Source organism: Sebastes fasciatus, chromosome 13, assembly GCF_043250625.1.
Source record: "Sebastes fasciatus isolate fSebFas1 chromosome 13, fSebFas1.pri, whole genome shotgun sequence".
In the NCBI taxonomy this organism is placed as follows: domain Eukaryota; kingdom Metazoa; phylum Chordata; class Actinopteri; order Perciformes; family Sebastidae; genus Sebastes; species Sebastes fasciatus.
This window is the reverse complement of record NC_133807.1, coordinates 7,426,770-7,439,871: the sequence shown is the minus strand read 5'-3', so window position 1 is coordinate 7,439,871 and position 13,102 is coordinate 7,426,770. Positions and strand designations below refer to the sequence as shown.

Below are 13,102 nucleotides of genomic sequence, written 5' to 3'. Positions count from 1 at the left end.
TAAGTAAATCTCCACAAATGAACACCACTTCTATGATTTTTGAAGAGTGAATGCAATCGCTAGAAGTAAAAAGCTAATGTTAGCGTGTGGGCTTTGCGACATCTTGCCATCGGTATCACGCTATTCCACCGATTGCCAGTCGGTGGCGATAATGCGCCAAGAAATGTAGCAGTGTGCCAAGAAAGAAAGTCCAGAAGAAGTTTGCTAGCAGGTAACATAGACTGTATAAAATATTGACGTAATCTCCGTGACGTCACCCATAGGTTTCTGAAGAGCCGCTGTGAAGCTCAAAGTGGGTGGCTTTGGCCGCCACCGTCCCGGCTAATTCGAAATTGGGCAAAGAGGCGGAACGTCGGTGGAGCTGAGGCAGCTCGGGTGACGCAAATGATGACGACAAAGGTGTTCTTCTGATGGCACGACATTGTCTGCTGGAAGTCTATCTTTCATACAGAACCTTCCATATATATAATCTATGGGTTGAGTCAGTATACAAAAATAGCCCACATATGTTTCACTGTGGTAGAAAAAGGCTGCAAGAAGCCTGCACGCTATGAAGGAACAGCCACATGCCCACAGTCACGTACTGTAATGTCTGCGAAAAACCTCTCCCCATTTTTACTTTTACCCATTTTTAAAAAGTTTTTATGTGACACTGACTGGTAATGTAGATAATATACTTGAAAGTTCAGTTTATCTAAAGCCAACAGATGCCCTTTATGTCCTCGCTCAGGTCAGACTCAGTCACATTCAGTCTGCATTTGATTACTTCTCGTCAGTCCTTATCCATAAGTATATTATTGTGAGCATTAAAGGCTTCCGGCTGTATGTGATGTCCAGCCGGCACGCCATGCTTAGAGACTGTTTGAACTGAATTACAGTATAAGCAGCACAGGGATATTGCTGTGATGTAATGTGGGAGAGGATAATCAGAGGCCATGTAAGTAAAGATGTATTGATCTTTCAGTACATCAAGGTCGCTTCCTCTCTCTGTCTTTCCCTCTTTATGTGTGTGTGAAGGGGGGACTGATGCAGATGTGTGGGAACGATAGTGTACAGTACACACACCAGAGACGAAGTGTCTAGCTGCTGAGCTGAGGATATTACAACTTACACTCATACTTGTACCCTCTGATGCTCTGTACAATAGGGGTGGGAACAAAATTGATTCACCTATGTATCGTGTTTTGTTTTTTTCCGATTTTGAAATAGTTTTTTTTAATGCCAGAATCTATATATTTGCTTGATTTGAGTCTATGAGAAGGTAGAAGGAAGTTATCGCTTTTATTGTTGTAGTCTGAGTAACTTGACGTCATATCCGTTCAGTATTCGTCAACCAAGACAAACAGCAGCCGGCCGCAGCGAGCCAAAACGGAAAATTTGAAAACGGTGGAGGCCCTGCATGGATACGATCGGCACAATCGGGTATTAAATCCAAAGTGGTAAACACTACACATACAGTAAAGTATGGAAACACTCACACATTGCCAGGAAAAGCAGAGCTAGACATCATGGCTAAAGCTGCATGCTAACTCTGTCATAAAACGTTATTGTATCGTAACGTGCGGTCAAGCCAGCCGCCACTCACATCTCCGTGGTCAAATCGGCCAACGCTACAACTGTAGAGCACCCATATACTGACGTTTATGTTAAATGCCTTCAAACGTCCCTGGTGGAGCTGACCATGGATGTGTAAAGAGAACAGAGCTGACGGGAGAGCTAGAAACGGACTTGGCAAAGTTAGCGGAAGTATACACGTGTGACTACGTCCGGTTTTCCAAATAAGGTGTTAACAAAGGGAACTGTATATACAAAATACATCTATGGAAATAAGATTGATTGGATTATATTTACCAGAAGTATAAAACATTACATGTCTCTTATAAATTAAAAAGAAAATACCACAAATTTGTGAGGGAAATATTTTTATTCTTTCATTTTTGGGTTGCTGGAAAAACAAATGTAATAAATAATGCCTGACAATGACTGATGTATTTGACTTCATCTCTGACTACATACATGCTGAAAATCAAACCTCCTTAGTGTATTCATATAGATAATTTCCAAAGTAAAAGTCCCTAGAATTGTATGATTCAACTTTTTCCCATGGTCTAGTGTTAAAAAAGAATCGGCACCCAAGTATCGTGATAGTACGGAATCGGGGGATAGGTGAATCATCCCAGCACTACTGTACAGTCACAGTGAGAGAAGACAGACACCATCTATCAGAAAAAGAAAGGGTGGCAAGATAATAAAGTTGTTAATAAACTTTGAAGCCTCTAAAGGTCATTAATTAAATGAATCACGCCTTAATGCTTGTAGATGATGCCGATCGCCAACCTGTTAACAAAAAAAGCTGCGAGTCCCGAGATGATGCATAAATCAGTGCTTCACAGCCTCTCCCACAACTTTGCTCTGTGAACCCTGTAACCCAGCAAGCTTGCGCAGATATGTATGTGTGTGTATATATGTGTGTGTGTGTGTGTGTGTGTGTGTGTGTGTGTGTGTGTGTGAAAAAAGAGCAGGATCAGTGCTTCCACATGAAGGCTCCCCCTCCCCGAGCCTCTGCTAGAGAAGAGCCAGCCTTGCATCTGTGCGGAATAATAAAATTGTGTCAAAAAGTGCAGGCAAATATTTCTGTACACTCTCTGTAGGGAACGGAGCTCCGACAGCTGCAGCAATCTCTTGTTTTTTCCTCTCCTCAACGTCTTTTCTTCATGTTTCCACTGTCCTCTGGTCTCTCTGCACAGATTTAAATGTCATATTGTACTATTTTCCTTCTCTAAGAACGGCCTCATTGTCTCTTATTGCTCCGTTTTGTCTTGTTAATGCAATGACCACTCCCCACAGAAAACCACTATCACACACACACACACACACACACACACACACACACACACACACACACACACACACACATACACACATACACTTTTACCAGGCCTCCCAGGAGAGAACCAGAGAGCCCCCTCTTGCACAGCAACATCAATAATAGAACCGAAGCACCCCTCCACCACTTGCTTCTAAAAATAGACCTCATTTTTTGTTTAATATTTCATTTGCCCCTTCTATCTCTCTATCTCTTTTCCCTTTTCTCTATTCATTGTCTTTAAATAGGTGATGAGGAAAGATGTCAACAGATGAGTCTACGCTTCCACTTTCCCACTTACTTCCCATCAAGTATTCTGTCTTCCCCCAAACCCACAAACCCCATTTCTTCAAAACACCGTCTACAGGGCCAAGTTGTACCTCTCCTCAGGGCCTACAGTATGTCTCACGCCCCGTTTCCACATTAGCTCTGTGTACGAGTCACCCGCTAGTCCATTCATTCCTATGGGAACCTCCGTGATCTCCGATGTACTTGCTAAACTCCTTCCGTTTTTTTTTAGGTCAGGAATTTTCCTCGAGTATGTTAAAAAATCAGAACTTTTGCGGCAGTCGTGCTTCCATCACTGCCGATCAGAGCTGGAGCCGGTTAATACCTGTGACTACTTCATTCGTTTGGGTATGAATGCTGATTCTCACTGAAGACAAAAAACAGATGTTAGTGGGTGTTAGTGGGGTTTTTTGTCCAGTGGAAAATGGGCTGTAGTGTTGTCTTTCCAAATGAGATCAAAAATTCAAAAAGTGTATTTTGTTGCTGACTAATATCATTAAAATCATTTCAGAATTAGAAATAAGACACCCCAAGCATCAGTGAGCCAGCAGTAGGCGTAGAAAGGTAATAACAGCAGAGAAATAAGATCGCTTAAATATAATTTGTATTGTATTAACCGGGATATTTCGTTTGATCTGCTGCTGGATTTAAATATCTTTGTACGATACAAGAGTCCCATTAAAATATCACTCTGTGAGCTTTAATCCGTCATCGGGCGAGGCCGATTCAAGCAGAAGGGCAATGATTACTGAGACGTGTGCATGCGTTCAAACCAAAGTCAATCGTGCATCACACATTTCTCGTAAACAGTTCTCTTCCCGCTGAGCAAATAGAAGTTACCTCTCACGTGGGAAGTGATTTTCAGAGGTGGATGAGTGCATCTTACCCGCTGCTGCTGCTGCTGTGTTTTTACTTTTGCAGTTGATGTTGTGTTCAGGCTGCTAAAGTCTTCTGACCCCACCTTAGTCTGGAGGAGAGGACGGAGGAGAGGAGCGCTCTGCTGAGAGTTGACTTAGTGTTTGTTATATAATGTGTCCTAATGGAGCACATAGGTACCTGCTGATGGGCGAGATAGTGCTGATGCTGGACTCGGTCCTGCTTACCCATCACTGCCTTCATTTGTGATTTACGTCTCTTCATCTCTGCAGGTTCCTATCTAATAAGCAGCTTTTGCACCAATACATAAAAGCACTTGACAGAATAATTAAACCAGCAGGAAACATCCTCATCCTCATCTGCAACCGCTTATCCCGTTAGGGGTCGCGGGGGGGCTGGAGCCGATCCCAGCCGACATTGGGCGAAGGCAGGGTACACCCTGGACAGGTCGCCAGTCCATCACAGGGCTGACACATAGAGACAGACAACCATTCACACTCACATTCACACCTACGGGCAATTTAGAGTCAACAATTAACCTAACCTGCATGTCTTTGGACTGTGGGAGGAAACCGGAGTACCCGGAGAAAACCCACGCTAACACGGGGAGAACATGCAAACTCCACACAGAAGGGTCCCAAGCCGGATTCGAACCTGCAACCCTCTAGCTGTGAGGCGCCAGTGCTAACCACTGCACCACCGTGCAGCCCCCAGCAGGAAACATCATCAAATATAATTTCAGTGACCTTTCCTTTCTTTTTCAACACAACAAAGAATGGCATTTTTGACTATTTTAGTAGCATTACAGCTCAGCTCTCCCTTTGCTCATCATTCATGTCCTTTTAGCTCTTCGCTCCGATACATTAACTTCAAACAACAGTAAACAGTGGATTCATTCTCATTGTTTTAGACTCGTAAATCATTCCAGGTTCTTGTCTTAAGATGTTCGCAAACATATTTTCACAGGCACAGTGTAATGAGGTGTGCAAATTGGTTTTGGCAGGCAGGATTACGGTGGTGTTTGTACAAGGCCGCTGTATCAGCGCAGGGTTTACCTGAACAACAGCTCACTGTAATGATGATGGAGTTTATTTTATTATCAAATATGGTTTGGGTCATGTTTACAATGAAATGCTTTGCTGAATCCTAAATTAGGGCCGTGGCAGAAAGTACATGGTGAGATTTGTTATGTAATTGCATCAGTGTGCGCAACGTTGCAGTGTAATTCTTCACTGAAATCAAGCACTGCATCGTTTATGAGAAATACCCAAGTTTGTTCGTGCTCAAGAAAATACAAATTCTTTAAGAAAAATGAAGCTTTTCCAGCCAGCATTTCTGATGTATAAATATCACTGATACAGCTACAGAATCGTGATGCCAGTGGGGGCTTTTCAGAAGCACTGGATCCAGTAACTGTCTACCTACTTTAAAATCAATCACAGCACAAAGCTCTCTGCTCTCAGAAGACTCAACTTCTCACTCTTTTCTCTCTGACTAACCTCAGAGAGATCTGCCTGTTAGAAAGGGAAAAGTTTGAAGTACATCAAAATCAGACTGAAACTTTCTGACAGCAGTTTGTACAGTAACTGAACTTGTGGTAATGGATACTCCTCATACCATGATGCCACGCTCCGTTGTGTACTATGCGTCATAGGCACGAGAGTGGGCGAAGCCGTGCTTTCCCTTCAGCCTTCATATCGTATCACATCAGCGACGTCTTTTAAAGTTTTGTTTCTGCACTCAGTTGTAAATAACTGATTTGTGTACAGTGACTTCTTTTAGATGCCTCTGAGCTGTGGAGTTAAAACATCCAAGTAGAGCCAGTTCAATTAATTTGCAGTTTGCACAGCTCAGTGAATTGCTTGTCATACTTATTTAACTCTTTATGTACTGCAAGTAGAGAATGCAAACTTAAACAAAAACTTTTAAAAAATAACTTACCAACATAGAGGCATGCAGACAATACAGTGACTCATTATGACTGTGTGCCTAACCCTGTCTCCTGAAATATCTGTTTATTTACTACTAATTTGCATCAGCAAACCTGAGTCTCCATTGTCTTAATCCTGCACGTATACAACCACCATCTAACCCAGTGGTTCTCAAACTTTTTCTCTCTTCTTTTTCTGTCATTCCCGTTATCACCCTAAAAAATGGGGAAAATATGATTTAGGGTTATTGTAGTTATATAAAAGTCATTTATGGTGCTGTTAGATTTCTGCTAGAAAAAGGTTTTTGACTGCAATAAGAATTTTGCTTTTGAAAGGCTAAACGCCAACAAATATTGACTTATGCGAAATATTTCGTTAGATAAAAACATTTTGAAAATTATTACATCTATCTTTTTTCAATACATTTTGACATTTGGTACTGAGGCAATTGCAGAGACAGAGTGAGTGCTGTGTTGCCTCCGCACCACACTAGGGGGGCTTGCCACGCATTTTAGGGAACCACTGATATAACCCAACCACCCTCCCACCACTTGTGTGCAGTACAAGAATGTAACATTTCCTGGACTGGAAAAAAAAAAGTACAGCAAAACAATTAAAGCTACAGTGGGTAGAAAAGGAGGAAATATGATTAAAAAAAGTTATTTTTATAAAACGGTCACTATATCCTGACAGTAGAGCATGAGACAGGTAATCAGAAAAAAAATGTGTGTCCTCCGGTGCTCCTAATGGCATCTGCAAGATTTCACAGACCGGAGGAAAACAACCAGTGAGAGCCGAGCTGGAACCCGCCGTCTCTGAGCAGCTGTCAATCACTCGCAAACTCTGATCAAACGGTCAAACTAGGTAGCGCTGATCAAACATTAATCAATATTCTGTTACTGTAATGCCTATTTCTCACCTCAAATATTCTCAGAAACATCTTGTAGTGAACTGTTTAGCTGTAAAATTAGAAAGTTTGGGACCCGGCAGCCATGTTGAGATAAGTTGAGGAAATACCAAACACCGCCCACCAGCTGGAGCACAGCCAATAGGAACTCTCTCTGAAATGACCTGTGATTGGCCAAAGTCTCCCGTCAAGGGTTAGATTTTTTAAAGCCTGAAAATAGAGCCATGAGGAGGAGCAGAAGTCTAGTTATCTCTCAGAACACTTGGATTACAATATACTAGAAAGGGTATTATGGATTTTTTGCCCAATGATGCCAAAAACATTCAGCCTACTGCAGATTTAAGAGGTATATAAATGTCTTTTTTTATGAGACAAGTTTGGTGTGACACAGTTTTCCCTAATGAATCCTCCTCCCCTCATTATTGAACCCTGTTGTCTTCTCTGTGTCCTAGTTATCTCCGGAGGTGGGTGGGAGACACAAAGCAAGTGAGAGACAGCAGACCTTCGACACAGGACATCTATCGTCAGCCGGGACCAGGACACACACGTTTCTCCAGTGATCGATGGAGACAACAGTGGTAATGGCCTTAACAGCCGAGCAAGGAGGGCGATCAGTGGCCATCGATCCGAGCAGCCGGGGGAACCAGTGTACGTCCGAGTCAAAGGTAATGTTTCACTGATTTCTGGGACCCCGTGTGGTCAGTAGGAAATGGCAAAGTATCACTCTAGGCCAGTCGGAGCTCTCTCAGTGCTGGACACCCTCAATTATTTACTTCCCCTATCTTGTCCCCTACCTTCCCTCTTCCTTCCCTCCCTCTTTAACCCCGTGTCCGATCAACTGGGGCCAAGCATTGTTCATGATGTTTCTGCTTGTCTGTTCAATTTTCCACTGTGGGCACAATCGTCTGCAGCAGTGTGTGTGCATGTAAACACAGGAGTTAGATTCCATCAGTATGCTGCCTACTTGTTTCAGGCTTTGCTTTGTACATTTGCTCAACAAGAACTTCAATTACATCAGTGAGTTCAGAGAGACGCCGGCTGACGGTTTGTTGCTACACACAAGGAATTTCATCACTGAAAGTTCTTGGATGTTTATGCTTAAGTGAATGCTAAAAGCCTACTCTCCCGGTAGATTTGACAGGGCATTGCCATATTCTCCAGTAGTGCATCTGTACAAACGACCTGCGGGTACTTTGCATGCACATAAAACACTGCCTCTATATTTACCTTTTAAAAGCCCTGCTCGTTCTGCATTCAGGATGCTTTTGGAATAGATGTAGAGCAGGCAACACAGCATCTCCTTTTAAAGTGGACAAAATGTACTTTGCCATTTTGGAATATCGGTGCACCCAAAGGATGTTGATGCCTTCCCTGTTACCAAAGCATTTGATAACTAGGACAGCAGTGATTACTGACGTTCTCTGGCACTCAGTACAGATGAGTTTACATAACTCAGGCTCTGAGTGTGAAGAGAATATGCCTCTTTTTAACTCAAACCATTTGCTAGCGGATGTAAAAACACTAGTTTTATCGTATTAGCTTCAGTAAGGCTGATTTAATGTAGCTCTCTGCACCAAATACTTCATTTTACGGCGCTACGGTCTATTGATGTCACTTTGGCTTTGTGTAAGACAGGCCGTCTATTGAACTCAAGTATTTCAACAGGAATATAGAAGGTCTCTGAGGCTGTGCCTACACTGGAGACACACCTCAGAGCTCAGCAGCTGTCAATTCAAACTCGATGTGCCTCGCAGGTGCCAGCTCCGCTCTGCCTCTCATAAGTCTTTGTGCATCGATGAAAGCGAAACCGCCTGCCTTGGATTCAAAATGCAATACTGCACATTTCTGCAAAGTCAAACTGACCAGTCTCTCAACTTATTGAAGGTTCAATATTGTCAGAGGGCTGAGCTGGCACTAAAAACCCTGCAGCGTGAGAGCATGTGATTGCTGGCGTGAGATGGTCAGGAAGCAGTGTTGCGGCAAAATGAACACAACGCCACTTAGTGTACCTTCAGTCGCGTGTAAAGCGTCGGTCGCTGTGTTTTTGTCATAGATTGGTGGATCCATGCGTAGCAGCCGCTCACCTCAGCCATCTGTCCTTTTTGAAGTGATGGAGTGGTGTCGTGGAGTTTGCCACTGATCATTTTCAACGACTCTCTGCATCAAATACTTTATTTTACACCGCTATAGTCCACTGATGTCACATCGGATTTGAACTTGAGTATTTCGACATTGTGCATTCTTTGGTTTATGACTAATTGCATGTAAAACGAATGACATTCCCATCAGTCTCAACTGTACTTTGAGTTAAGTGGTCTTTAGCAAATGTTAGCATGCTAACACGCTAAACTAAATACCACTAAACTTGCTTAACATCACCACATTAGCGTTGTCATTGTGAGCATGTTAGCATGCTGAAGTTGGCATTCAGCCTTATAGTAACCTTGCACGGCAGCTGGATTCTCACGATGCCACAAGATCACGGAAGAATCGCAGGATCAAATGTCACACGAAAATCCATCTTGTCAGGCTCCAAGTAACGCGTTTGTGTCCAGCTAACCAGAGCACGGACCAATCAGCGTCCTGTGAGGAGCTAGTGCAGCTACAGGCGTGGCTTAGGTGTGTGAGACCATAGTGAGAGGAGACTCAGAGAGGCGACTGCTCTTTCAAAACAACAATGGCAGCCCCTGAAGAGGTTAGCATAGATGTTGCAATATCAGCAGTTATATCAGAACTGGAAAGTATTTCTTCACTGAAAGAAGAGCAAAGTACAGCACTGAAGGCAATCAGTTAGTTTCGCCCTTGTTAGTTTGATTGACAGATGGTTCATCCAATTACCTGCCAATATTTCTTTGAAAGTGCGTGCCCCGTTTCCAATGTCGGCTTCTCAGATGGTTGTGTGTAATAAACCATCTGACAGGGTCAGGTTAGCCTCACGGAGCTGCTAGCATAACTTTAATCTTATTGGGGTCCTATCTTGCACCCGGTGTAAAGCAGTGCACAGCGCAGCACAGCTGTCATTTCTAGTTTCAGACCGACGCAGTTGTCATTTTCACGCTCAGCGCCCTCGTTTTTTAAGTAGCAAATGCACTTGCGCCCACCTGTGCTCGGTCTTAAAATGAGGTGTGGTCAGGCACATTGTTGGCGCTTTGCTATCTTGAGGCAGCAGAAAGCGATGGCGCAGTATTTTCCTGCTATTTAAAGGGAGTATTATTAAGATAGTAAGATGCGCTTAAATAGGCGGGTTCACAACCAACATTTTGAATGTCAAACACTTCATTTCCTGCATTCTGGTGAATTTTTATACACCAATTTATGGTGGAAATGTTTTTATTTATGTTAAGGAAAACACAATATCCCCACACATGCTTTTTCTAAAACAATGTGTCGTGATTCAGTCCATGAGTGCTGTTTTGCCATGCTCGCCCTATTCACTTTAATAGAACTGGTACCAAAGTCTGGCACGATGACGTAATGACCCTTGCTCCTATTATATATTCCTTGGTTTAAACACGGTATTTCTGCACAGTTTCAGATAAAGATTAGGCTGCTATTTTTAGTATTATATTATTTGTAGAATTACATTCCAGTGGTGGCTGCGTAGGATTGTTTCTGACTTCTGTGATCCAAACATTTTCAATAACTCCAGAGCGTTGTAAAGTCCAAAAGTAAAAATTTATTGAAAAAATATAGATGTAATCATTTCCAAAATTCACAACATGTTTTTATCTAACAAAATATTCTGCTTCAATCCATATTTGTTGTTATTTAGCCTTTAAAAAATGTCATTTTCACTGCAGAAAATCCCTTGTTTCTCGGATATGCCGAATCTGCCATTTAAATAGCAATGCTCCAGGTGCAGGTGCACCAGGCTTTCAAAGAAATTGGGTTCTGATTGGTTTAATTCATGTTACACCCAAAACACGCCTATTATTAATTAAGAGATTAAATACAACACCTTTACCCAGATTATGCGCCGTTTAACTAGCAAAAGTGGAGTTGGACACGCCCTAAATGCACCTGCGTTATGCACTTTAGACCATGTGCTTATTAAATAGGGCCCTTGGTCTTGTTTAAACAACAATATTCCTTCCTGCGTCCCTTTTTTGTTACTCCGTGTTATGCAACTATGCAATGATTGATTTTTATTGGTCCAAACCAATTTGTGTTTAAACAAGGACCATGTTTTCATCAGGGCTAAGACGTTAGTGAGTTGCCTAACTGTACAGAAGTTTTACTGTAATATCAGCATTGATTTAAGGATATTAGGGTCACTTTTTTTTTTTTTTAAATGATGGATATTAGAGCACAGCTCCCGTAGAGTTTACTTTAGAACAACAATGAACAATATTAGCATAGTGTTCTCAGTGCCTGTCGAAGGTTGTCCACCCATAACAGTTTTGTTCCTGATGAATCACGTTTGCTGCAAATACAAGTAAACAAGCTGGCAGGAATAAGACAAATGTGTGAGGTCCTGAAAAGTTTAAAAGTTTCATCAACACAGTCATTTTTCTCCCCACTACCCTGAGCAGCATTTTCAGCTCTGTGCTATCGTGACTCACTGGCTGTCTGTGTGAGCGGGCATCAGTGTGTGCTATTTAAGGCGGTGTGGTCCCAGTGCATGGCCCGCTGTGTCTGTCTGATCTCTGGTGGGAGAGGTAGCTCTGACTGAGTGGTCATGACCCTCCCACATAGTGGTGAGTGTGCGGTGGAAGGAGATGCAGACTGAATGGCACTGAGCACAATGCCCACTCTTTAATATCAGCAGCTAATGCATCTGTGATGGAAACACCTGCTGGAGGACGCTTTCATCTTGTGTCCCGAAAATGATCCTGCGTCATTGTCCGTATCTGTCTGTTTGATGGTTACTATATAAAAAAAGGGGTGTCTTTTGAATAGCAGCACAATTGTAATGCACCGAAATCTTTCCTTAATGGCCTCTTAAACATTTTATAGCAGTTAAAGTGGTGGAAATGGCATTTTTTATGTCTCTGCGCTGGCTACAGACGCGGCCGGAGGCATTATGTTTTTCGGGTTGTCTGTAGGTACGTCCGACCCATTCTTGTGAACGGGATACCTCAGGAACACCTGGAGGGAATTTCTTCAAATTTGGCATAAACGTCCACTTGGACTCACTTAAGGATGAACTGATTTGATTTTGGTGGTCAAAGGTTACTGTGTCCTCACGTCCGTCCCATTCTCTTAAACGTAATATCTCAGGAACGCTGTAGGAGCCAAATATGGTGTTAAAATGATCAGAAATGTGTGCATTGAGTGTCGCTCCTGGGCTCAGGTATATCGGTAAGGAAAGTCTCTGATGTCATCAGGAGTTTGACCTCGGAAGGGCAAAGTGTTTTTGACAGATGTTGCACTAAACAGTTTGTTTATCATGCTCTAAGACTTTTGTGAGTTCGGTTATCGGCAGGGTTTGAAGTTAACTCTTTTTGCCCACCTTCCACTGTGGCTGGTGGATTACAAAATCTAGCAGCCACTCAATAGGTTACCATTGTTTTTTTAGCCGGTGAATGAAGCAAATCTAGCAGCAACTTGAAATTTTAACCAGCATTAGGCTGGTGGCTGATGCTAATATCCAACCCTGGTTATCGGTGGAAAATGGAAATGGAGTTTGTTCACGATTATGCACGGCAAAGCCAATAAAAGGATTGTGATTCTACAACCGAAGAACATGTCTGCAGATTCTGTAAGGAACGCAACACACAGCAAATTGTAGCGTATGGTAGGCTAACAACTAGCGAAGCGCATCAACCAGGTCACTCCTGGGTAAACACATCTCAGTATCTTACAGTCATAGACTGAGCTACATTGATATAAACTGCAACTTGACTGGTTTGCGGAGGCATACAACCACGAGGCGGTAATACTAGTTTTGTTTTCAAGTGCAGAGAGAATCTTTTAACAGCTGCCAAAGTGACACCCTGTGTGCACTGTTGGACAAACTGCTCTGCCCTAACCTGACTTTCTCCGTCCCCACTAACTCCTGACCTCTCTCAGCTTATCGATTTGTGTTCTGCTCCCGCTGCTTTGTTTATCTGACCCAAGCTCGGCTCGAATCTATCAGGGAAGACTTCACTCCACTCTCCGCTCTTGTTTCAAATGGACAGGGCATTAGAGTTCCCTTTCATGGCCACCGCAAATTGCCAATTTGCAACGTAAAAGACACCCGCGGTAATCTATCAATCTTGACTCCGCTGTGGAAGTGGAAAAGCTGTGAGC

General features: G+C 42.8%; 1 long non-coding RNA gene across 3 annotated transcripts in view; it reads left to right on the top strand.

The window, feature by feature from the left end:
- LOC141780119 (uncharacterized) overlaps positions 1–13,102 on the top strand; it is a 167,956-nt gene that overhangs the window by 63,073 nt on the left and 91,781 nt on the right. For all 3 annotated transcript variants that reach the window (XR_012596554.1, XR_012596553.1, XR_012596555.1), the window contains one exon: positions 7,321–7,533. This is a non-coding gene — a long non-coding RNA (uncharacterized LOC141780119). The remainder of the gene's footprint in view (positions 1–7,320; positions 7,534–13,102) is intronic.